The following is a 26,192-nucleotide window of genomic DNA, read 5'->3' as shown; positions in this document are numbered from 1 at the left end:
TTGTTTAGTTGAGTTTTTTAACTCTAGGTTCATCTATGGTGAATTCTATGTTTAGGGATGCATGTGATTGGGTTTTGTGTATTTGGGATGCTTCGGATGAGTGTAGTATGTTGATAAGCTTGTTTTTAAGTTTGGTTGAAGATTGGAAAAGTTTTGGTAACGGTTGGCTCGAGGAAATCGCAGGAAGGAAAAATGCAGGGTAGCTGGTTCTGTGAGTAGCGCTACAACGCTAGCCTTTGGGCGCTGTAGCGCTAGGCTAGGTTGTCTGGGGGTTTTTGGGTTCTGCTTGTAGCGCTGTAGCGCTACCCTGCTTCCAGAAGAGGGTTTTTGAGTTATTTTCAAGGGTTTTTTCCCGGGGGTTCGGGGTTTGATTCCACCACCCCGTTTGGTGGAATTGGGACTTCTTGAGGGCTCGGGATTGGTCACGAGGTTAAGTTTTTGACTTGAGGTTTGGTGATGATTCTGATCTAGGGCTCAAGAGGGATCGTGCTTGAGGATCAAGTGAACGAAGCTAGTGAGTTTAAAGGTAAGAAAACTGCACCGGGTTATATGTTCGTGATGGGACTAAGTGCTCCTGGTATCTATATAATGTCATAGATGGTGTCATGCCATGGGACATGTGATAAACGACCTAAGGGTGTCGTATACAATATTTGTGCACAGGGCACGACTTGGCCACTGGTAGCCGAGGACAGCTTAATATTCACTGAGCTTGGTTTAAGCAGGCCAGAGTCAGTGGGATAAACAGAGGGTGCGGCCTAAGGGCGCTAACCCTAGTTATCATTTGTGATTAATTATTGATATGAAATGTTATGTTTGGTATGCTGATTACTTGATTATCATGGATTTTTGGTCTAATGAGAACTTGCTGATGTGATATGAGATAGTGGATTGTTTATTGATTGATTATGCTCTGTTGTTGTGTTTTCTTGCTGGGCCTTTTCTCACGGGTGCTACGTGGTGTAGGTAAAAGCAAAGGCAAGTTGGATCAATCCTGAGATAGAGAGTTGCGGGGCTGAATGTACATAGTCAGCTGTTCGGTCGCCATGGCCGAGGAGTGGATCAAGATAGGGAATGCCTAATAGTCTGTTTTGCCTTAGAATGGCTAATTACTGTATTTAAATCTTGAATCTTTGTAAATGGTTTTAGTCTTATTATTTTGGGGATCCCGTGTAAACAAAAAATGTTATTTTTAAGAAATGCAGCTTTTGAGACCAAAATCTTTTAACCCTAGTTCCATTATAGTTTCAGTAACACGTTTTTAATTAAATGACTTGATTAGCAAGTTTGGCACTTTTATAAACACACAGTGTAATGGTCTTGGCTATCCAGGGGAAAATCACAACCCGGGCATCAAGCAATGGTCATAGTTGAAGGAGGCGAGGAGCCCCGGGTAATGGAAGTTACATGTAACGTCCTCCTAATCCAGGACCGTTACACTGTGTACTTTAATAGTTCCAGACTTGCTAATCAAGTCATATGGTTATAAATGTGTAACTAAGGTTAGTGACAAGGGTTAGGGTTAAATTTTTTGGTTAAAATGAAACGTTGACTTTTCATTTACAAGTTTAGTACATACATCGGATCTCGCAAATAATATAAACAGATGTTTAAAAGTTTATATACAAGTCAAAAGTTACAACCAGCGGGCTTAAGCGGCAAAAAAAGGGATACAACCCTTGTTCCTCTAAGATATCCTCGGCCGTGGTGGTCGAGTAGACGCATATGTACACACTACCACCGAAGCTCTCCAACTCATGGCTAGTTCAGCTTCCCTTTTGCCTTACATGCACCACGTAGCACCGGTGAGCCAAGGTTCATTAAGAAAACTTAAACATGTGCATGAACAGTAAATACAGATTCCAGACGCATATCTACCATGCCCAGCGGTAATAACCTACTCATGAATGCATACAATTACAAATAAATGATCATAGGATCATTCTGGGGCCCGTTGTCCTGAATAGATGACCATAGAGTCAATCCAGGGCCCTATGCCCTAGCTATGTGACCATAGAGTCACCCGGGGCCCTTTGCCCTAGCTCTGAGTAACTAGCCATAGCGCCAGCCAAGCATTTTGTTTTCCAATGACCATAAGGTCGACAAACATAATAGTACGTCCCTAATTAGGCCTAAGCCTCTCAACCAGCGCTCAGCACACTATTACCGCCCTTGACTAATAAGTCAAGGCCTTAACCAGATATTCAAATAACCATATAAATAGATACAGATACAAATAAGCATACTTTGGACGATACAAGCATGCATACATATTAATCATGTATTTCAGCCAATGAAATATAGACATAGTAATAACCATGTTCCTTAACAGGGCCGAGCCCTAATTACATAGACAATGGAAACAATCATTACACAATTATCCAAACACATGGTATTCAAGCACTACAAGAAAAAATGCTTTTAATAACACCAAAAATGTGTTATCAAAACATACCATAACACTTTTTGATGTGTTAAGACCGACTATGTTATCGTAGGTCAGGGTACTTTACATAACACTTTATCATTGTTATACATATGTGTTATTATACTGTCAACGATAACACACTTTCTGTGTTATTTTAATAAATAGATAAGTGTTTAATTATATTATTTATAGTCGATTATATAACACATTTCAATACTTATAAATTTGTGTTATACTACACTTTAGTATAGCACATTTTTTGTGTTATACTACACTTTAGTATAACACATTTTTTGTGTTATATAATGAAGTTTGCATAACAAAATTCTTTACTTATAAAAAGTGTTATTGTAATAGATATTATAACACATTTTTCGTATTATTTTAATATTTAGATAAGTTTAAATTCTCATTATATATTCATTTATATAACACTAATTTATTATATTATATTTGTATTTTTTATTTATATAATTAAAATTAACATTCTAATATATACTAGCATCATCAAATTAACTTGATTTTCAAATAACAAAAAGTAAAAACATTCAACATTGTATTAACAATCCAAAAATTATTTTAAAACATTCAACACTGTCATCAACAACAAAATGTTCTTTAAGTATTCAAGTAGTCTTAATTATTCAACATATTGAAAAGTTACTACTTTCAGCACAAAATATTCTACAGCTGTCCAACACAAAGCCTTCAAAATTAAGTATCCTTTTCTATTTCTCTTGTCACATCTGTAAAATAAACAAAGAAATATTTTATTGTTATTATCTAGCATTACAAATTACTTCAAAAAAAATACTATGGAAATTATTTCCGAGAGAGGACACCACATACAAAATAATGAATTCACAACTACACCAAAGCAAACAAAGAAACCAAACACTATACGTTTTTTTTTGACAAAGGTCACATGGCCTTTTATTATACTGTAAGTATGGCAAAAATATGAATTGTCACTACCCCAGACCTAATTTTTTTTGTCAACAATAAAATAAGGGGACAAAACATGATTAGAATGGTAAAATGAGACACTTGAAAGTTAAAAGGGCCAAAGTTAGAATGGTAGTGCATAAAAAAACAGGGGCAATGGAGACCTGAGTATATCCACAACATCAAAAAAGCCACAGCCAACAGCAGATCATAAAAAGTTCTGTAATGCTCTTTTTTAATGCAAAACGAATGTCACTACCCCATTCCATAGTGACATGCGTAAAAGTGATGAGTGTAATAATAAGTAATGTATTGTTATCTACTTTAGATAAAAATACCATCAAAAGTTGTGGGCTTCACAAATCGGTGTGTGACACATAAAGGAAATAATATGATAAATTTGGATGAAGGAAAATTAATCTCAGTCAAACTAATTTGATTTTTCTTACCTCTTAACTCCTGCTGGTGCAGCACTATGAAGAACACCATGATGGGCCGGATCCAATGCATCTGAAACAGACTCGGGTATTATTGATCCCAGAATAATACTTGATCTTTTGCTTCTGTAAAGTGAGAATGGTATACAAATAAGGCTAACTGATATTTCTTAGTTTATAGGAAAAAATGCTCCCTATGCAGAAGAGGATAAGTTGGATGACTACGATTACATGCAATCTTGTGAAGACAGTTAAGCAGATGACTTGAAAGTAACTTACATATATCTAATCAAGGGTTCTAACTATTATGGGAAGTTCCATAGATCTAAGCTGCACCACCTCTTTCCCATTTTAAATGTCCAAATATAATCAAATGTAACCATTATATCACCAAAACTAGCATAAATTATTGCACATAAAAATGTATTGTGCAATCTAAAACGTACAACTATACAACCATACATACACATATTTACACAGATTATGCTCATTATATATGATGCTCTAACAATTAAAAATATCAAGTAGGCCCTTCTCTTAAAAGAGAAAATTGAACCTGTGCTTAGTTCAATCTGAAGATCTTCCCAATGTATCCATAAGTCAATTTTCTGGACCTTTTTTTTTTTTTTTTCCTTCGAAGGTGAAGATTGAACAGCATGCATAGTTGAAAAAGTCAATTACAAATATATTTATTTCATATCAACGTTTTGGTAGCTTGATACTACTTGGATAAAATAGAAAGTTGGAAATCATTCATTACTCTCTATATAAAAGCACCAACCAATAGGACTAAATTATGAAACTTTAAAAATGAAAATTGAATAAAGAGAATTATAACAGGTTATATAAACCCCCATAGAGCAATAAACAATCTTCAAAAGTAATCAACAGCAAGCATACATGTGAAATAACAATATGTTAAAATATAAATTTGGTTAGATGCAGAAAATATGAGTATTACGTACTGTCATCTACAGATTCCAGTCACGGTTCTCACCTTTGGCATAAAGCAAACCCAAGTGATAAAGCATGAACTGACCCTGAAGAACCTGTGGACACAAGAATATCTGGAAGCTCTGTCGAAGGACCAAGTGACAAGGAAAATATAGTCGATGGATATGACCCTCTTTGAAAACTGTAAGACTGCTAAGAAGGATCTGTTAGATTTTGCTGTCTTGAAATATTTTTACACTTGATTTCAGGAAGCGCCATGGAACTAATATCGAAGACACGCTTGATATATAGAAAATAATTATAATAAAAAAAGAAAAGATAATATACTAGAGAGACATGCAATGTGAAACATGTTGAGTTATTGTAATACATGCAAAATTTTCACTTAGTTGGTACCACAGTAAAATATTAATGCACACATGCAAACACAAAAACATATACACATAGTGCTCAACTTGTAATGCACACATAAAAGAGTGCAAGGTAATAAAGTTATTTGGTTTGTAGCCTAAAATTTTTACCACCCAAATGCAAATCCTCCTCGCCATCACCAGGAACAACAAACCTACGCTGCCCTGATGAAGAGACTGACTTCTGAGTTTTTTTATTTTTTTTATTTTTTTATCTGAAGGACTTGTTCCATGCATTGTCTTACTGTTTGGTCTACATTTTTTTTCCTGAGTCCCCTAGATGGCTGGTATGAATTGGATCAAAGCTAAGCTTAGAGAACATAGAAACTTTGAAAATTTCGACAACCCCTAAATTATACAAGCAAACAGAGCAAACTAACCCAAACAAATTGACATGGAACCCAAAATCAATTAAAAATAAAGAGCAAAACCTTTAGTACAATTATCAATTATGTAAATTTCTTTATTACATTGTAATAAAAAGAAGCCCAAGAAAATATCACGACCTAGGTATAAAGTAGACATGAAAGCCTGAGAAAGATGATTTTAACATTCAATTTCATACAAGAATGAGTTGATTCAGATGCACAAGGACTAGTCACTTTTTCTCAAAGAAACTTTGACAATTTTATTTTTAACTCACGGTAAAAGACAGATTGACATTTGTATCCACTAAATATGGTATCTTTACTCTTTTTTTTTTCAAAAAGAGAAGTATAACTATCACTGACATTTTGTTTTAGCATTTTTTATTATAATATCATTTTTATTTAAGTCAACTAGTACATATAATTGTCCAAGATGACATATTAAAGAAAGAAAAATCAGTGTTATCCTATAATCATAATAGGTTATGTGGATAAGGACAGGACAGAATAGAAATAAAAAAATTAAATCCAGAAACTCCTAAAAGAGTAACTGTGTAGCTACATCACTAAGGTAAGCACATTAGTTTTCAGAAAGATTTCCTAGGCAAGCAACTTAAAACTGAATAGTTAAGAAAAGGTTAATCTCAAAAGGCATTATTCATTTGTCAATCATGTGTAGCCAGTAACAAAGGTGGATTCTTTTGTTAGCATAAAAATTCGCATTACAACTAGTGTGCAGCAAACTAGTAAATAACCATTGAGAAGAGAGTTTAAAGCCATAGACATTCTTTAACCTACCCTCATTTCAGCAGGCATGAACATATAATGAAGAACAACAGTAGCTGGAATAGACAACTTTGCATCCTCACGACCACCTGTCATACAAATGATGGTTTAATGGTTGATGAAACAAAGAAAGAATATAACATAGTTTATAAAAAGACTACTTCCAAGTATATATCATGAGCAACTTAAAAGACGATAATGTTTCACTAAAATTCAGGGAAGTCCAAAAGGCAACTTAAATTGAAGCAATTCAGCACTTATGAAAGAGAAATTAACTTGCAAGCCAATATGCACAAGGATCTGAAGCACTAAAATTTGACTCTAAAACAATATTGACCAACACTCGAATTTTTTCAACAGTATCGTATCAATATTAAGAAAGGAAATAGAGTGAGAACGTAAACAACATGCAATATAAGGTCACTGAAATATTAAATAAAGCATTTAAGAGTACCATAAAAAGCTTACCTCATCCAAGCATCTTATCTTCCACCTTCTTAAGTTTCTTTTTCTTCTTGTTGTCAACTTTCTTGGAAATAAATGTATTCCCTGTGTTAAGAAAAAAATGAGATTACATTAATGAGTCACTGTAAGCCCCATAAGGACAACAAAACTAGTCATTTAAAGACATCTCAAGCAACAAAGTTCCTTTCTAAAACACTATGTTTGGTGTACAATGATGCATTGTCATCGAATATAAAAGATGGAAAATGAAGCATCTTTAAAGATTAACAAAAGAACTAGTCCTGGTCCCAAAAATCTATCAGCAACTGTAAATTCCATCAGAAAATAAAACCAAGAAAAATCTGATAGTTACACAATGCACCCATCAAAAACTGATTACAAATTTTAAAGAAATAAAAACTAATAATGAGATAAGCACAAATCCAAACTCTTGAAGAAAGCCTAAAGGATTGACATGGTCAAAATATGGTTATATAATGTAAGCAGAATCCACAGACGACATTATAATGAATGTACAAGTACATTTGTACAAGTACATAAAATATAATACAGTCTCATAGCATGCTAATCATGCACAGTACACTACAATATCACTAATCATGCTAATCAGAATGTACTGCCATTTCTAACTTCCTACAGCTTTAAACAAATAGCACAGCTAAAAGAATTTCAGTTGACAAACTAAAAATAACTAAGAAGCAGCCAAAATAACAAAAATATCATGGTATTCTTAGATTTGTAAAGTCTCTTAAACAAAATAACAAAAAAAAAAATCAACTTTAAACAACTGCATGTGTATTCTTGCTTGGAAAATGTGAAAAAAAAAATCTTAAATACTTAATGATTGCCCCATGTTTTTATGCCTAAAATACCAACATAAAATCAAGTATCTCACTCTCATAAAATGCCACCTGCAAACAAGTAGCAACAAACAAAGAGTAATATGTCACAAAACAACCAAACAAAATAAAAGAAAATGGAAAGAACATACCAAACTCAGTGAATATTTTCTTTGGCAGATGAAGGAACTCCCAACAATGTTGCTTAACTTCTCAAAAATCATTACGAGAAGAGACCTTGGCGGAATTAGTTAAGAAAAATAAATCCATGAGAGAGGCTCATTATACCATTTGAAATAGAGATAAGAGAGAGAAACGAAATAGAGATGGAGTTAAATCTTCTTATTTGGCTAAAATGAAATTACAAAGAAAAAGACAGTGATGTAAAACTTTTAATGACATGAGAAAGAATAAAATTTGAATTTATTTGAACATAAAACAAATTGGAAATTAATTGTTCCATACAAATCATAGAAGGACGAGAGTAAATAAACACTTACAATAATGCCCAACAATAGACCCCAACATCAAAAAATAAGGAAAAATAAAAAGAAATCAGAAATTAAGAAGGAAAACTAATGACTAGAACTTATAAAATAGAATTTTTCAAGGAAATCATTTGAACATATAAAAAGCCCAATCAGCGAAAATCTCACAAATCAAACTAGTACTACATACTATGTTATAAGTTTATAGAATCACCAGCTGCCACAAATTTAAAGCTAGTGAGCACCATGATGTGAGGTGGATATCATTTAATGAACCAAAATATAATGACCAAAAAACAAAAAATATAATATTGTCTCTGTACAGAACAACCCACTCATGAATGAGGGGTTTTGGAAGAGAAAATTGAAAAAAAAAATGCTTAGCTTACCTTCTAAAGTTTTATCCTTTTTAGCCCTTAATCTTTTTCTCTACAAATCTCTTGCTCAATCATCTTTACATATATCATTCAAAGCTTTAAAGTAGTATAAATCTACATAGAGAAGATAGGGAAGGTTAATTTTTCAAATTAGGGGAGAGAAGAAAACAAAGGCTGTGATGGAGATGGAGGTGGAGTTGTACGATGGAGGCTAATTGTCAAAGTGACTTGGGCGGAGAGAAAAGAATGAGGTGAAAGAAAGAAAAATTGGATTTGGGCAAAAAGTATTACACATTTTTTCATTTTCCGCTTAAATTTTTTTGTCCTGCCTATAATTTTCAGAAATCTAATTTTTCCTCTTTTTAATCTTACTTATTATAATACTTTTTGAAAAAGCTAATATTCATTTGTTGTGGAAAGAGAGATTTTTTGTAGTCGAGGCGAGTTTGTTAAGAAAAAAAGCCAATTTCATTAGAAGGGAAAAGCTAAGTTTACTGAGCAAGTGATACTACTACATACCTGCTGTGTCTTTGAACTGCATTCAATATAAGCAGGTGCTCCAATAAGCTTTCACAGTTCCTCCCCCTAAATGTGATACAAAGGTCAATGTAAAGAAGATAAAAAAAAAAGTGAAATTATGTAATCCATTAGAGCATGTAAGGAGTGAATTTTCACCTGAGTTGCAGTAATTGGCACGACACCAGGATGGTCTATAAAGAACTGCTTATCATCTCAAAGGTCTAGCTCATCAAAATCAAAGGAAAGGGAAAAAATGAAAAAAAGGTTCATTCTTGTTCATGCTATTATTAGAAGTTCCATCAACTAAACAATTTGGTACTTAATAAACAAGAATAATTGGGACACAGGGTGCATAATGCTTCAATTCTGGAATCCATTGGAGAAGAAACATAAAAAATGTGATGGGAGACATCAGGGCATTAATGGGATTACCAACTCCAAATGAATGTTATAATAAATTGTAACTGCCCATACAAAAACAAAGCCTAACCTTCTTGGAAACATTTTCATAGCTAGCTTTGCTAATGAGAGAGAATGCCACTGTAAAAACATTTGCCCCACAATAACTCAAGGGTCTTAACCTGTTATAGTCCTCCTGTCCTGTTCCACAGAAACAAACTCAGACCCAGAAAAGAAAATCTGTATAACACAACTGTTTAAATTAAATTTTAATCATGCATAGTTACCGGCTGTATCCCATAATCCCAAGTTAACAGTGCTTCCATTCACAACAACATTTGCACTGAAATTATCGAAAACAGTTGGCACGTAATCCTGTTTTCCACCAAAAAACAAAATGAATATGATTTCAATTGTAGAACAAACCCAGAATTCATCTTCCAGAACTTACAAATCAAAAAGGAAACCACCCTATTTTTTTTGGAAATTTAAGAGTAGGGGATTGAAAACCCATAATCTTACAAACTAGAAGCACATTAATACAATTAAAAACAGTCTCAAAGGTTACAAAACCACAATCTAAATTTTGGTCATTGGACAAAATGATATGCAATCGCATATCAGATAATCTTTCCAAAGAGAGAGTAAACAACTAAAACCAAACAATTTTAGAAAGGGGACCAAAAACACATTCGAAGCTTTAGTTTATTTCTTGCAATTAAGGAAAGAAATTTAAACAGCCAAAAAAAGAAAGAAAAAAAGAAAATCCACGAAAGAATAAAGAAAACGATTAAATGGGGTTGAATTTTCTCGAGCATTCTTTCCCATTACAATTCAAACCGAAGAACAAAAACTCAAACATGAGTAGAACAGCAAGCGAAGAACGAAAACAAAAGGCATACCCAAAATAAAGGCCTTTACTCAAATTCAAAATGCACAAATCTAAGCCTAAAGAAAACCCTAAACATTGTGTCGATTCCCAAATCAATTCTAAGTATGAAAAATTGAACAACTGTGAGAATAGAAATTTTAAATTAATATGAGAAAGGGAATTGAAACGAACCAGATGCAGTAGCCATGGTTTCTCTTTGCAAAAAAGTATCGAGCTTGAAGGTAGCTAAGAATTCGGGTTGATGATTTATGAGCTTTTACAATGAAAGAGGTTGATGCGTAAAATATGGGACAAACGAAGGCGTCGTCGAGTTCAGAGTGAAAATGAGAGTCAAAGAAGTCGATGAGGCGAAGCTGCAGAGATTGAGTCAAAGAGAAGTCGTGTCTCCACTGCCGACGAACCAGAACTCCTATATCGCCTTCGAATGTGGTGTAGCCTTCTCATTTTTCTTTGAATGAAATGGGATTTGTCTTTCGTGAAGGGGAGTGAGAGACCGAGAGAGATAGGTCTCAGAGAAAGATGAAGTATGTAGAGAAAATGAAATAAAATGATAAATAAATATTTTATATACTTGGCGGAAAAATAAATGAAAAAGTAAACATATATGGCGCCTAAAATTTTAGTGAACCCGCCTTATAATTTTAACACATGTAGCATAATACTTTTTCATTACTGTTATAATTTAATGTTGTAGTAGTCCTATTTTGTTGTAGTGAATCATGCCTAATCAACGATCACAAACATAACCTTAATCACATTGATTCTAAGGGGGTCAAGCCCTATTCATAATTATACTTAACAACCGGGGCAAGCCCTAATTACATATATCACGTATTGGGTGCAGTTTTCTTACCTTATGTCTGAGTGAAATGTATAATAAGAACAACCCTCAATCACAATCCCAGTTTCGAGCCCCTAGTGATAACCTATTCATAACCATAATATAGAATCTTGTCATAACGAACGAATAAAGGCTTCCAGACCAAGTCCTAGTCTCTGGGACGTCGAATTCTACTAAACCGGGTAGCAGAATCGATCCTAAGCCCTTAGGTTTGAGTTCCCACACTCAAAACCTTCCTGGGGCTCAAAAAATCTTCAAGTGCCACGGCCCAAGGCAAAAGAGCCGCGACCTGCCCCAAGTCAGAGGGCCCAAGGGCTCTCCTCTAGACCACACGCACCGCAGCATGCACCTACTAGCGTCATGACTCAAATGGAGGTTCGACACCTCCTTCTCCCTGCATTCATGAGAGGTGCGGCGCCCAAAGAACATGTTCGTGACTCGACATGAAAATCAAGTTTTTTCACCATTTTCTTCAAGCTAAATCTCACCAAAAACCTATCCAAACATAGCTAAATATCAAAAGTAAAGTTTCCAATCAACTCAGCACCTCAATACCCACAAATCCTAAGCATAAACTTGGCCAAAACCTTATCAATTCTCCATATTCAGAACTGAGTTCCAAACTCCAGATCTTAGCTAAAACCAGAGAAAATTATAGAGATTTAAGGCTAGAAATCGTTACCTATGCTGCCCAAAACGATGCTAAGCTTTTCCCCAAGCAATCCTGAGCCTAAACCAGCTTCGATTCCCCTTAGATCAAAAGAAATTCCCAAGAATCAAGAAAGAGAGAGAGTATGAACAGGAGAGAGAGTATTAGCTCCTTTGTTTTTCTATTTTTTTATGGTGGTTTGTGTGGTTTACTTAGGGTTTAAGTAACCTTAAACAAGTCTCAAGGCTTGGGGTACCAAAAATGTCCCCGAGGGTAAAATGGTCAAAATCACTAGAATTTTCTCCTAATGGCACTAACTTTGAATATATCCTTGAATATTTATTCCCATTACCCAATATCTTAGTACTGCACTAGATACCCAAAATACCCCTTGAATCACCTCGAGTCGGGTATTCGGTCCCGTTGTGACTTTCCCACTAACTTGGTCCCTAGGATCGCCTCGTCCGAGTAACCCAAATATATCCACATAATAATTTAGTCTCACACACATATCACATATGTGAACATATATTCCAAATATATCTGTAAATGCCAAATTATGAAAATTTCCCTTCTAATAAGAAACGGCCCCACATGCATAAAATACACCTATACATGCATATCTAGTCATATTATAATATAACTCATAATTGAATCATAAAATGATACACATATATATCACATAACCACATATTTCATAATAGAATCACATAATATTCCATAATTTGCCTTCATGCCCCCCTAATCAAGGCCCTAAGTCTTATTAGGTAATTTGGGACGTTACAATACCCATGGGGCGGAAGAACCTCGAGAAGGAGATAATGAGGTCGCCTAACAGTTGGACATTGATCTGAGATTAGGTGAAGACAGGTCTAAGCTCCAAGCATTTGAGGAGGTCGAGGAAATTAGTATCGACCCAGTGGCACCTTCAAGGGTTATAAAGGTTAGGAAAAATCTTATGGCCAAAAGGAAGAAGGAGCTGGTTGAGTTCTTGAGAAATAACCTGGATGTCTTCGCCTAGTCACACAAAGATATGGTGGGAATCAATCTGAATGTAATAATGCATACTCTGAATTTGGAAAGGAATGTGCCTGCAAAGGCCTAAAAATATAGGCTTTTGGGGAGAGAATGATTGGAAGCTTTAGAGGAATAAGTAGCTCACCTACTTAAGTGCGAATTTATCAGTGAAGCAAAATATCCGGCTTGGGTTGCTAACCCTGTTTTGGTCCCAAAAAAAATGAAAAGTGGAGAACTTGCACTGACTTCTCTGATCTAAACAAGGCTTGTCCTAAGGACTGTTTCCCACTACCTAGAATTGATCAATTGGTAGACGCAACGGCCGGTCACGAGCTCATGTCTTTCATGGACGCATATTCTAGATATAACCAGATTGTGATGAACCCTGCAGACTAGAAGCATACTAGCTTCATGACTAAGAATAATGTATATTGCTACAAAGTGATGCCATTCAGGCTAAATAATGACAGTACAACGTATCAACGGTTAGTCAAAAAAATGTTCGTTAACCAGATCAGGAAAAACATGGAAGTGTATGGTGATGGTATGCTCGTTAAATCAAAGACAACCAATAAAAATTTATTTGACCTGGAGAATATTTTGGCATGCTAAAGAGATACGACATGAAGTTAAACCCCCAAAAGTGAACCTTTGGGGTTTGGTCGGGAAAACTTACGGGTTTCATAGTCAACACAAGGGGGATAGAGGAGAACCCAGAGAAAATCAGGTCGTTACTAAAAATGCCTTCACCTAGGTCGTGTAAAGAAGTGCAGAGCTTAACCTGGAAAAGTGGAGGCCCTAAACCACTTCGTTTCAAAATCCACTAACAAGTGTCTCCTGTTTTACAACATGCTCAGAGGAAAATGGTGGCTTACCTAGCCAAGGTTAAAGGAAAGTTTTCCGAGTTTGTGTTCTGCTCCATTGAACAAGTGGCTCATGAACACAATTCCAATGCAAATGCTTTAGCCAAACTTTCCACCATCAAAGAGGGGGATACACTTAATGTAGCCCCGGTGGAGTTCTTTGAACAACCAAGCATAAAACCGACCTGGATAACATCCATAGTGGAGTACCTCATAACCGATAAACAACTAGACGACCGAAAGGATGCAAGAATATTGCTAAACCAAGCCTCACAATATGTTTATGGTTGAGAGAATTCTGTACAAATGAGGGCATTTTCCGCCACTCTTGCGGTGTGTCCTTCCTGGGGAAGCACAAATTATTCTACAGGAGATACTTGAATGCTTCTACGGAGACCACGTTGGGGGAAAATTTAGCTGTAAAGATATTGAGACAGGGCTATATTTGGCCTATACTAAAAAAGGACTCGACCTCATACGTATAGAAATACGACAAGTACCAATGTTTTGCCATAATTTTCCGGGCTGCGCCTATTGAGTTAACCATGATCTCATCCCCATGGGCATTTGTAGTATGGGGAATTGACTTGATTGGTTCATTACAAACAGGAAAAGGATGAGTTCACTATGCATTTGTCGCCATCGACTATTTTACGAAGTGGGTCAAGGCCGAGCCCCTGGCAACCATAACCTCGAAGAAAGTCCTGGATTTCATCGTAAAAAACATCATATGTCATTTTGGGCTCCCTAAAAAGATTGTGTTTGAAAACAAAACTCAAATCAATAGCGATCTCTTCACATACTCTTGTGAGAAATACGACAGAACTAAGAGTTTCTCATTAGTGGCATACCCGCAAGATAATGGGTAGATCGAGGCTGTAAACAAAACCCTAAAGGCGAGCTTAAAGAAGGGACTAGATGAAGCCAAGGGATTATGGCCCAAGCAGCACCCACAAGTACTTTGGGCCTATAAAACCTCAAATCGAACCGCTACAGGACATACTCCATTCTCTTTGACTTTCGGAAGTGAGGCTATGCTTCCGATTGAGGCACTAGTGACACACATAGACATAAAACCTTCATTCAAGATTGAAACCATGAGTTACTCAATGCATCTCTGGATCTGATTGAGTAAAAACAAGAATAGTCACAGTTGCAGCTCGCCTATTATCAACAGAGAATCACTCGTTATGTTAACTCGAAGGTGAAAGGTTCTAGACTCAGACTCGGTGATTTAGTGCTTCGAAGGGTGTTTTTGGCAAGTAAAGATCGCAAGGACGATGTATTAGGACTGAACTGGGAAGGGCCATACCAGATTGTGGAAATCCTCCGTGAAGGAACCTTTAAAATTGCTCGGTTAAGTGGAGAGTTAGTCCTATGGACCTGGAATGCCCTACATCTTAAAAATACTATCAGTAATAGTTGACATGGTTAGTTTTTCTTTGATGTTTTCGGTACTTTTCCATGTAAGGATTATTTATAAAAGCCATTCTATTTAAATAACACTAGATTTTTACAGAGAACCATTATTTTCATCATATTCTTGTGATGTGTCACGTGCTCATTTTGTAAAATCAATCTATAATATGCTTAAATTATGGTCGCTTGGGGGGAATATAACCCTCGAAGAGCTTTTGAAAGAGTTTAACATAATTGGATAAAATTTGAGTCTTAGAATTTAGAAAATTGATTATTCAGTGGCTTTTTAAAGCTCAAATTTTCAAGGCAACTCTGAATACGAACTAAGTTGGGATAATTCAGGAACAAAATAAAATCTAGAAGTGAACTAGGGAATCCGGGATATAACCAAGTTTAAGGCCTGATTCCTAACAGGTATAATGCTATTAAGCGGATAAACTTCTGGACATAACTAGGTCCGAGGCCTAATTCCTAACAAATATAATGCAATTAGGAAGATAAACTCCTGGGCATAACCAAGTCCGATGCCTGATTCCTAACAGGTATAATGCTATTAGGCGGGCAAATTGCTGGGTATAACCAGGATATCGACTAAAATTGTTTAGTCAGGCCATCAAAAACATATCTCGATCTAAAGATAACCCCTATGATTTCGAGTGTGCAAGAATTCGAAATTTATAAGCATAAGAAGACAAAAGATTAAGGGGAACAAAAATAGATAACAAAATAACGAACATGTACTAAAAAGTATATGATTATCTCGAGGAGAAATAATCTCGATCTAATTCGAAGGCGCTTGTTTCAATATGTGAGAACTTAATTATAGGAAAAAGTAAACAAAATAAACGGAATAAAAACATCACTGAGCCCTAGCAACTTGCTAATTCGATGACACCTCTTCGCCCTCCCCTTCAACAGCTCTGGAAGCATCCACAATCTCAGAAGGCTCTTGCGATAATCGGCTCTGAAACTTGGCAAGAGAACACCCCCAATGCTCTAGCTCCATCAAAGAGAAATCTCCATCCTAGTTGTAAGCCAAGCACCAGTAGTGCATCTCCTCAAAGGAATTCGTTGACTCTGCCACATCCAGCTTCACCTTCTCAGCATCATCTTTTGCTTTGGCCTCGACCTCGGATAGCTTGCTCTTTAGTGCATCAACCTCCTCAAGTTTCTTGTCGATCTCGGCCTGCAACTGATCCTGTTGTTAGCCACCTCATGGACATGGTCTTTGGCTATCCGATCATTCTCTTGAGACACGACAGGGCAGCCTTGAGCTCCTTTGTTTCAGCTCAGAATTGGGCAATGCCTCGGAGTTGGGCTAAAGTAGACTACAAAAGAAAGACACTTGACAAAATTAGCTCGCGAAAGTAAAACAAAAGAACAAGAAGATGGAAATAATATAGGAGAAAGAAAGATGACTCATAGTCATGTTTATCCCTAAGGTGGACTCCAGAGCATCCCCAGGGAATGCTCCTCCACAGCCCTCAGGTCCATAACGTTGGCTCAATAGGCGTGACCCACCATATGGTTCGCCATGTCATAGACGGTTCCTCGAAGTTCTTCGGGGATCCTTTCCAGTTCGAGGGGTTTGATTGGGATCTGAATGGAGGGGACTTCGCTCTGAACAACCTGGGAAACCGGAGAAGGTACATCACGAGGAAGAGGTGGTGGAGCCTCAAGAACGGTAACCACAGTTACCAGAGCTGGTGGTTGCATTTCTTGTTGCTGTTTCTAAGTGAAGCTAGCACCTTTATCCTTTGCAGGAGATTCAGTGGGAGCTCCAGGTTTGGAGGTGCTCTTCAGTGAAATTCTGGCCTTTTTAATTACGGGTCAAGCTCTGACCCCATCAGACTTAAAGATGTGCTTCAGGTCCATATCTTCACTTGAAAAGGGATGAGCAGATAATTCAGATACAAGAAATAATTAGTCAAAGTAATGAAAGGAAAAGAATAAAGCAAGAACCCTACCCTCCGAGCTAGAGGAATAAACTATTATGATCGGGTCAGGGTTACGAACCCGACAAGGTAAAGCCTCTAACATATGGACTATTGGTGGAATGGGGACACTAATATTATTATGCCTTGGGTCCTACAGGGTTTAGGCTCTTCATCCAATATAGACTCATCTATAGTCTGCCGAAAACTTGGGGAAAACACACCTTGATGTAGGGAAGGCCACATCACACACATTCTTTAATTGTTCCAAGGGTGAAATGATCTTTTCCCAAAGTCCCGCTAATTCCTCAAGTTATCGTATATATTCTCAATTAATCCCGACATGTCCAAATAATTACCGAATACTTACTCGTTACTCAATAAACCCCAAATTATATTCTAAGTTCCCAAAACACCCCTAAGCTCACCCTGAGCCAGGTATTATTCCCTACTGTGACTATTTTGCTAATCCGCTCACTAGGATCGCCTCGATCCATATAATGCAAAAATATCCATATAATAATATGGTATCATCCATTAATCACATATAATTGCATTTATGCCCTAACAGACCAAAGTTACAGATATGCCCTTATAAACAATAAAGGGCCCACATGCATATCTAATGCTCATAAACATGCATATAGTATAATCACATCATCATATGTATCATGCATGCCACATAGTCATGCATTTAAATCACATACATATCCAATTATTCCCTCCCGATACACTAATCATAGCACTAAACCTTATTAGAATTTTGGGTCGTTACAATACCAATCTCTACCTTTTCTTGAGTTTCCCCCCTCCAAAGATTGTTATGACCTCCCATTGTACTTCTGGGGCTTTCTCAAGGGTGCAAGGTGAAGTTGATCGATCATATGGTCTCTGATAATCTCTCCTCACATACCTACCAAGATTCCCCCTCCGAATGAGCTCTTCGATCTTTATCTTAAGATGGGTACACTTTGCGGTGGTATGGTCTTTGTGGTATTGACAGTATATGCTCGGGACCCTTTTTGACCTATCATCCTCATGGGCGGTGGCCTCTTGAAGGGGACCTGATTCTCATTGGCAATGAATATATGATCCCTTGAGTTTGCCAGTTCTGTGTAGAATGTATATGGAGGAGGTCTGGGCTCTCCCAAGCCTACTCTTTTTTGGGCGATCATCTATTCGGTTGTCATGTGTCATTTTCTTCTTCACGTCATCGAAGGTGTCCTAAGGTGAAGAGTCTCGTAAAGGTCCAGTCCCTCCAACCTTGAGGTTCTCATGCCCATCTTCTACTCTGATGTATTTCTGCGCTCTTTCATAAAAATCATCCAGGTCTAAAACTTCTCTCTTAAGCATGTTGTCCCAGAGTTTACTTTCGAGACACACTCCTGCTTGGATGACCATTTTGAGTTTGCCTCTTGATAAGCTCCCTACCTTTGCTTTCTCCATATTGAACTGATGGATGTAACTTTTCAAACTCTCATTCTCGTCTTATTTCACGTTGGCGAGGCTCATACCTGACATAGTGTTGTATCAGACAACGTGATGCTGTTGAAGGAACTCGTCAGAAAGTTGTTGCCACTACCTTATGGTTCCTGGTCTAAGTCTTTTGAACCACGTATATGCAGCTCCCTTTAGGGTGACTATAAAAAAGTGGCATCTTTCCTTGCTATTGACCCCTCTTAGCTTCATCAGGTCATTGAAGGCATCTAAGTGGGAATTAGGATCAATTGCTTCCTCATAAGGGGTCATATGTGGCTCCTTAAAATTTGTGGGTAGTTGTTCGGTGTGGATCTCTCGGGTGATGGGCAACTCATAATCAAATTCATCATCATGCCCTCGTCCCCTTGATGTCGTGACTATCTTACTTTTGAGGGTTTGCATGTCAGATTCAATCTCTTGTCTCCTTTTGTTCAAGGAGTCCCTGAGGTTGGAAGGGTCAACTTTTCCTTTCCATATGTCCCTTGGGGAAGCCATGGGGGGTGTTGTCCTCACATTCAACCTTTTTCTATTGACCTTATCTTTCAGGTCGGGTGGTGTTTCCTTGGACGTAACCTCGACTTATTTCCTCCAGTTAGCATTGTCCCTCTGCCTTTGCTCTTGGGTTCGTACCATTGGCATGGAGCCCTCATGACGCTTTGATCTGGGAGTGTTGTTGGTGGAATGTCAGGTTTTCCCATCATCCATGGGGACGATGGTTTCTCCCCTCCTCGGCTCTTTCCCTTTACGCTTGGGGATGGGCATATTTGACTTTCCATGCAACAAGCCATTTAGTACTTCTTGCATGTTTTCTAACGTAGTATCTAGCCTTAGATTTTTCCTGTGCAACTCACGTATCTCATCCTCATAAAAATGGGTTCGGAAGCTTGATCTCACTGAGTGTATCCATGGACTCTTGCAGGGCCTATGCATGGAGGGACCAGGGTCCTGGTGGCCGAAAAGCGGTATTGTTGGTGGTCGAGGAGGAGGGTGTGTACCTAGGTAGGTGACGGGGGCAGGCGATGGTGCTGGAGGATCCCTATTGGGTTGGACGGCCGGAGACGACACTTCTCTTTCCCCACCAGGGGTTTGGTGTCCCTCTGGTGCACCTTCGTTCTAAGGTGGTGGAGGGTCTCTCATGGAGGCCCTTAGTTGGTTTCCGTCCATGTGGACCTCCACATCTTGCAACTCTCGCATATGTCTTGATAGCCTTGTCATTTTTCCTAGTCAGAAACAATGGAAGGGCAGTAGCTTTATCTTTGTCCTTCCCACTGACGACGCCAAAATGTTGACGGTGAGAGCTCGTCAACGATGTTAGGTCAGAAAACTCAAAGCTTAATAAATGAATGAATAACTTAGAATGAACTTGGAAAGTATTCAAAGAAGAAAAATGCAAAACAACAGTGGAGTAAGAACATGTATATTGCTTAATTGCCTGAGTAGAATGAATTTTCCAACCCCTTTGCTCGAGGGGTGAAGATCTATTTATAGTGGAGCTCTAATGGCTCTTGATACATTGTGGTCCCAGGGGACAAAATAGTATAGGGGTACAATGCAGGGGTAGTCGCGCAGATCGTTATGGTGCATAGGGTAGTTGTGGTTGGATCTAGTACATGTCAGAGACATGCAGGTAATGTCACCATTATTTGTACTAATTCGTACCACCACTACTTGTTTGATACAGATATCAGGGTCACGCTTATGTCCTTCTCATGGTTGTGCATTTTGTACTAGTACATGCACCTTGTACCTGATGGTTGTTCTCATTTTTCGAAGTCATGCTTGTGCCTCAAGCCTCTTTATATCTTGCTAAGTGTTGGGAAACTTATGGGTTATCATGAAGGATATACTTAGTCGTCTTCATCAATTCTTACTTGACACCAAGTAATTGATGGGTCTTTCCTAGTTCTCCTCATATGTATATTTAGGAGGATTTGGCCTTTAAATTTTGCGAGAAGCCATGGCGAGGGTGTACCTCATTGGTTGCACCTACTTCAGGACGGGAAGTAGGGCATCTTCAATGAGGCACAAGGTGCATGTGACGAGACAAGGCGCCTCATGCACGTCCTCAGTCTGGTGAGGCACGTGGTCTCGCATGGACTCTCGTGCATGAGACACGGCAAGGGTGTGCCTTGCATTTTGGGCCTCACATAGCAATGCCCTCCTTCATCTCAGTGCCCTCGGCGCCTAAGCATGTCAAGCCTCCTATAGTGAGGCCCTTCATCATTCAGGTACCCTTGGTGCTAAGTGTGCACCCTTCTTCACCCTGACACCCTTGGTACTTAAGTGTTGTATCAAGGCATGCCACACCTCACTTATTGGCGTCTACACACTTGCGAGGGTGTTACAAAGAGTTTCTCTGCGGTCACTAACCCTCAAGAAAATGGATAGGTCGAAGGTGTTGACAAGACTTTAAAGGATACTATGAAGAAACAACTTGAGCAAGCAAATGGGAATTGGTTAGACATCCTACCTGAAGTGTTATGGTCATATTGTACTACTGCTCAAAGATCAACTGGTCATACACCATTTTCCTTAGCATATGGGTATGAAGTCATGTTACTAGTCGAGTTAGCCCCCCCCATCTCATCAAAGAAGTACGTATGATCAAAATCAAAATCATCAACTACTAGCTGAATCTCTTGATCTGATTGAAGAACAAAGGGAACAATCACAGTTATGAGTAGCTGCTTACCAGCAAAAAGTTGCTTGATATTTTAACTCTTGGGTCAAAGACATGAAGTTTGCAATAAGAGATTTGGTCTTATGACAAGTGTTCCAAAACATACGTGATTCGACATCAGGAGTTTTGGGGCCTAACTGGGAAGGAGTGTACTAGATCGTAGATGTTTTACAGCCTAGTACGTACAAATTGGCTTGATTAAATGGTGAACTAGTCGCAAGGTACTGGATTGGCTAACATCTCCACAAGTACTACCAGTAATTAATCGTTAAACATTTTAGTATAACACTGGTTGGAAGGAACGATTTTTCCCACTTTCGTACGACCAATTTGTTTTTAGAACAATTTATTTTTATATTATTGTTTGTAAGGCACGTATTTGCCCATTTCTTCAACGACCAGTTATTTGTCAGACTATTTACCATCTGGTCATAAGGTCCATTTTTTGCCCTTTTTTTATACGACCATGTATTAATAAGATTCATTGCCAGTTATTTTCTTTCAAAAATAATGGTTGCTCGTACAATTTTTTTAATTTAATAGACAAAATTTTGTCCATTTTATTACGAGTTATTTATAAGGGGTGTGCTTGACACATTCGAATTTGGCCAAAATTATTGTTATTTTAACAAGTATTGCGTATCATGTATGATTTTTTCTTGGTATGTTGTATTTTGTGATTGTTACTGTTGATGGGTTTAACTCATCAACTAAGATAGATTAAGGGTTTTGTGAGTTGTAGAAGAAGTAAACTTAAATCGATTGAACTTCAAACAAACTTTAGGATGGTTTCAAGAACTTAAAACGTAAATGCTAGAATTTCAAAACGGAAAATAGACAGAATGTAGAATATAAGTGTGTATTCATTAGCAATGGCTGATTACAAAACTCCCAAAATTTGACCCCCTTCTCAGGTGAAGGGAGGTCATATTTATAGGAGAGCACTGTTGGCTCACTGTTCATGGTGGTCCCGGGGAAACATGGCCCTGCATATGCAGACTACGAATGGTAATGGAATTGGGAGAGTGGTGGTCGACTCCAACACATGTCAAAGGTCTGTGGGAGCACCTCAAGTTTAGTACCTGATTGTACCTCCACCATCTGTTTAGTACGAACGTCAGAGGTTGGCTGGGAAGGACCACATAAGGTACCTTACTCATACAACCACAACTTGTCTGGCGTGGAGACTAAGGTCAGATACCTTGGGTCTTCAGGGCTGTACCCCCGTATGTACTTCATACCTGTATGATCTCTTTGAGTCATGCGTTGGTTTTCATCCTCACAATGCATCCTATTCGTTTAACCTTTTATTGTTGAAGTTTTTATGGGTCATCATGGGAGGCACGATCCCAAGGGGAATGGGAGGAAATAGCCTTGCGAGATGCCCGATGCTGGGGGGAAGGACCATGTGCAAGGCTACGCCTTGAGAGGCCTTGGTGCGAGACAGAGACATGTAGGCATGAGGTTGTGCCTCACGAGACGCTGGCGCATGGCGGAGGTGTGTGGGCGCGAGGCTGTGCTTCACAAGACGCCTGGCACAAGGTGGGCCATTATGAGTAAGACATGCACCCCCATGGGACCCTCAATGCGAGACGCGTCACTAGTTTCGAGGGGTGATCCTACGTGACCTTTGGAACGAAGCAAGACTCTGTAAGCTAGGTCCTTTCCTCGCTAGGCCTTTAGCTCAGGGCGTAAGGCTGGGCTTGGCTGTTTTCATCCCGAGCCCATATTTTGAGGGTCATGATGTTGGGGCCTTGTGCAATTTAAATTTTGGCATCCACACTTGCCCCACAATCTATGGAAGGGTATTTAGGCGCTCCAATAGACTTTTTAGTATGGTGTATTCAAGCCACTTATGGTGTTAGTGTGTTTCTTTGTTTTGGAAGACATCAACAAGATCTTCAAGAAGAACATGAAAGCAAAATTGGAAAAGTTGAAGGGAGTCTGGGTCGAAGAACTGCCTAATGTACTTTGGGCCTATAGGACCATCCCCCGTTCTACTACTGGAGAAAAACCTTTTGCCTTAGACTATGGGTGTGAGGTTGTTCTTCCAATAGAAATGAAAGTCAATTCTTTCTGTGTACAAGCATACGATGATTAGGCTAATCACGTAGCATTGGCTGAAAATTTGGACCTGTTGCAGGCAAGAAGAGAAAAGGCACAACTGAGGTTGACAACGTACCAACAGCGAGCCGCAAGTAACTCAAGGGTATGAGAGAGGCCATTCATGGTAGGAGACCTCGTGTTAAGGAAAGTCTTGCCAAACACTCACGGCCTTACAAATACATTAAAGGATAGTAAGAACCCGAAGGGTAAATATATCCTTACAAATACAGTCAAGGTTCACCAAAGAGACTATCGTTACCAATCCAGATAAAACATCAGCAAGTTATAAAAAAAGACCTATCAAACCCCTTTTGCTCCTGCATACAGAAGCGGGCTCAAAAGGACCTCAAGCATAAAGAAACAATAACAAAAGATCACACACATATATATATATATATATAAAGTCGTGATAATGCTGCAGGATAAAGACAGAACCAACCACAACATGACTTATAAAAGTTCCTAAACGAAAAAGCAAAGAACCTGGAGAAACCTCTTCAGCATAATAAGGTTTGAATAATTATACAACCAAATCGAAATGGAAAAATAAAAGATACAAAAAGGAAATCTCAAGGCCTCCCGTCATGAGCATCCACTCGGTTGCCTTAGCAACGGTATGATCACCAAAGGAGGAGAAGTTGAAACCAGGATTCTGCCTCCACACTGCATATAGGGTGTGCTCCATAGACTTATATTCAACCTCTGCCAGATCGGCCTCTAGGAGGATGATCCTCTCTTGCAACACCTTAGCCTAGGCTTCCACTCTCTTCTTATTTTTGGCTGATGATGAGGCCTTCGCTAGCGCTGTCTCCAGCTTGAGATTGGCATCAACAAGTTGTCCCTCAAGCTCCTAAACTCTGGCCATAAGACGATCCCTTTCAGCATTGGATGAGGATAGTTCCTGTGCCGAGTCTATCAAGCGCTGAGCCACTAGAGAATTCTGCAAGGAAGCAAAAAGTGAGAAAATAGGGAACCCAAACATAAAAAATACAAATGTAAGACGCATGAATGCACCCAAGTAGTGGAGTGCATGAGGGTCTCCCCAAGCTCCACCGTGTTAAAACTCTCAAGACCTCTCCACTCAATCTTGGGGATATCCTCGGTAACCCGGGCATACCTCTGCACATAAGGGGCTGATGTGCGACTCACCCAAGACATCCCCTCCAAATCAGGAGCATCTGGGTGAGGAGGGACATATGAGCCACTCACCGAGCGAGGAGGAGGCGCGAGATCATTAGACAAAGGGTACCCAAAATAGCCATGACTAACGGGGACATAAGGGAGATTGTCAAATTCATCATAAGAAGGCAGAACAAAGCGCCCTTGCATGGAATGTAAACCACGGGAATGAGAATTCATGTTATGATCCATAGGAATAGAAGAAGGGCGTCCCTTGGAGGCTTGAGACAGTTGGGCTGGACGTTTTGATTCAGGAGAAGTCTCTTCAGGCACCCATTCAACGTCACCATCGTCTGAGTGATGTTCTGCCAAAGTCATTTTTTTCTTTCGCTAAGAAATGTGCCATATAAGGTCGGGCTCCAAAACCGTGGATAAACCATAATAGTTGAGGTTGGCCAAAGTAAAAAGATGGGCATCAATTTTCGTCGAAGGGTCCGAATCAAGGAAGACATCCACCAATGCCGCCTTCAACTCAGGACCGTTAGGGATAGTAAAATTCTCTGAACAATCAACTCAACTATTAGTATGAATATAAGGTCCACAATAGCAAGCTCAACGTAAAAGAAAAGACTTAAAGTACTTACTTGGAGAGGAGTAGAAATGTTTGTAGACAGAAAGAGGGCCTTTGACAAAGAAAAAGTCTTGCTTCAATGAACTCGGGTTAGAAACGGATCCTTCAATAAAAGAGACCTAAGAGTTGTCCTTCTGTAAAACAGTAAAAGCCCTTCGACTTGGGAGTGGGCATGAGGTTATACATGAAATGCACCTCTTGGGTCGTGGGAGCACGACCATTGAGTTTCAAAGCTCAGTGAAGTTAGCCCCTTCGGGTTTACTTGGGTTGTGCAAACGATCATGCGAAGTCTTTTTCGTCTTAAGGATCGCCAGCTCTTGCTCTCTTCTCTTTGGCAGTCAGATAGCGGGCAAGGAAGGAAGAGACAGAATATGTTTAGAGTGTAGAAAGAGAATATTTTCATTCAGAAAATGCCCTCTTATGCGCTATCCAATCGACCAGTTGTTGGGTGCCAGCTGAAGTGGAATAAGGTCAAAGTGGTTCAGGATCATGATGAAGAACCGGTGTAGAGGAATGGTGCCACTTGCCTTCAAAATATGTTCACTAAAAGCGACGTATCCCTTGGGGGGTTATTATCCCAACACTTATTGGATGGTACATACGTTTCTACCCCTTACTGATATGGTATTTCTCTTACAACTCTAACAACCTGTTCTCTGACACATTGGAAACAATGGTGGACGCCAATAGAGGACCAGAGTCTAGCTTCTCAGGAGCAACTTGTCGCCTCACTCTCTTCGACATGTCTACAAAACCAAAGGAAAAGGGTGAGGTCAAAACAGAGTACTTTACCCTCCATTTTCTTCTTCTTGCGAGAGTTTTCCATCAATACATTGAGTGTGGGAGTATCAGACACAAGTGGATTGAAGACAAGGGTTGAGAGGAACCAGGAGTGACTTCAGGACTGCTATGAGGATGCAGAGGTGAGGGTTCAGGAGGGAGTTTGCCCTCCATGAACTCCAACTACATTTGTAGGTTAAGAAGACTCACTCTAAGGCTGAAAAGGTAGGCATTAGAATCAAAGGAAAACGGGGCTCCATCACCCCTCATAATCGAGCCTATCTCACTTTCAATAATCCAAATATTTTCCTAAGCTCAACCATGCATTCTAAGTGACAAAGATGAGCCCTACTTAAGGTGTCATATC

General features: G+C 38.7%; 1 pseudogene; it reads right to left on the bottom strand.

Moving 5' to 3' along the window:
* Positions 1 to 162: 162 nt before the first annotated feature.
* Positions 163 to 16,102, bottom strand: LOC133825045 (rac-like GTP-binding protein RHO1; annotated as a pseudogene).
* Between the last annotated feature and the right edge of the window lie 10,090 nt (positions 16,103 to 26,192).

Source organism: Humulus lupulus, chromosome 3 (genome assembly GCF_963169125.1).
Source record: "Humulus lupulus chromosome 3, drHumLupu1.1, whole genome shotgun sequence".
NCBI classification, from domain to species: Eukaryota; Viridiplantae; Streptophyta; class Magnoliopsida; order Rosales; family Cannabaceae; genus Humulus; species Humulus lupulus.
The sequence above is the reverse complement of the archived record's forward strand: the minus strand, read 5'-3'. Positions and strand labels throughout refer to the sequence as shown.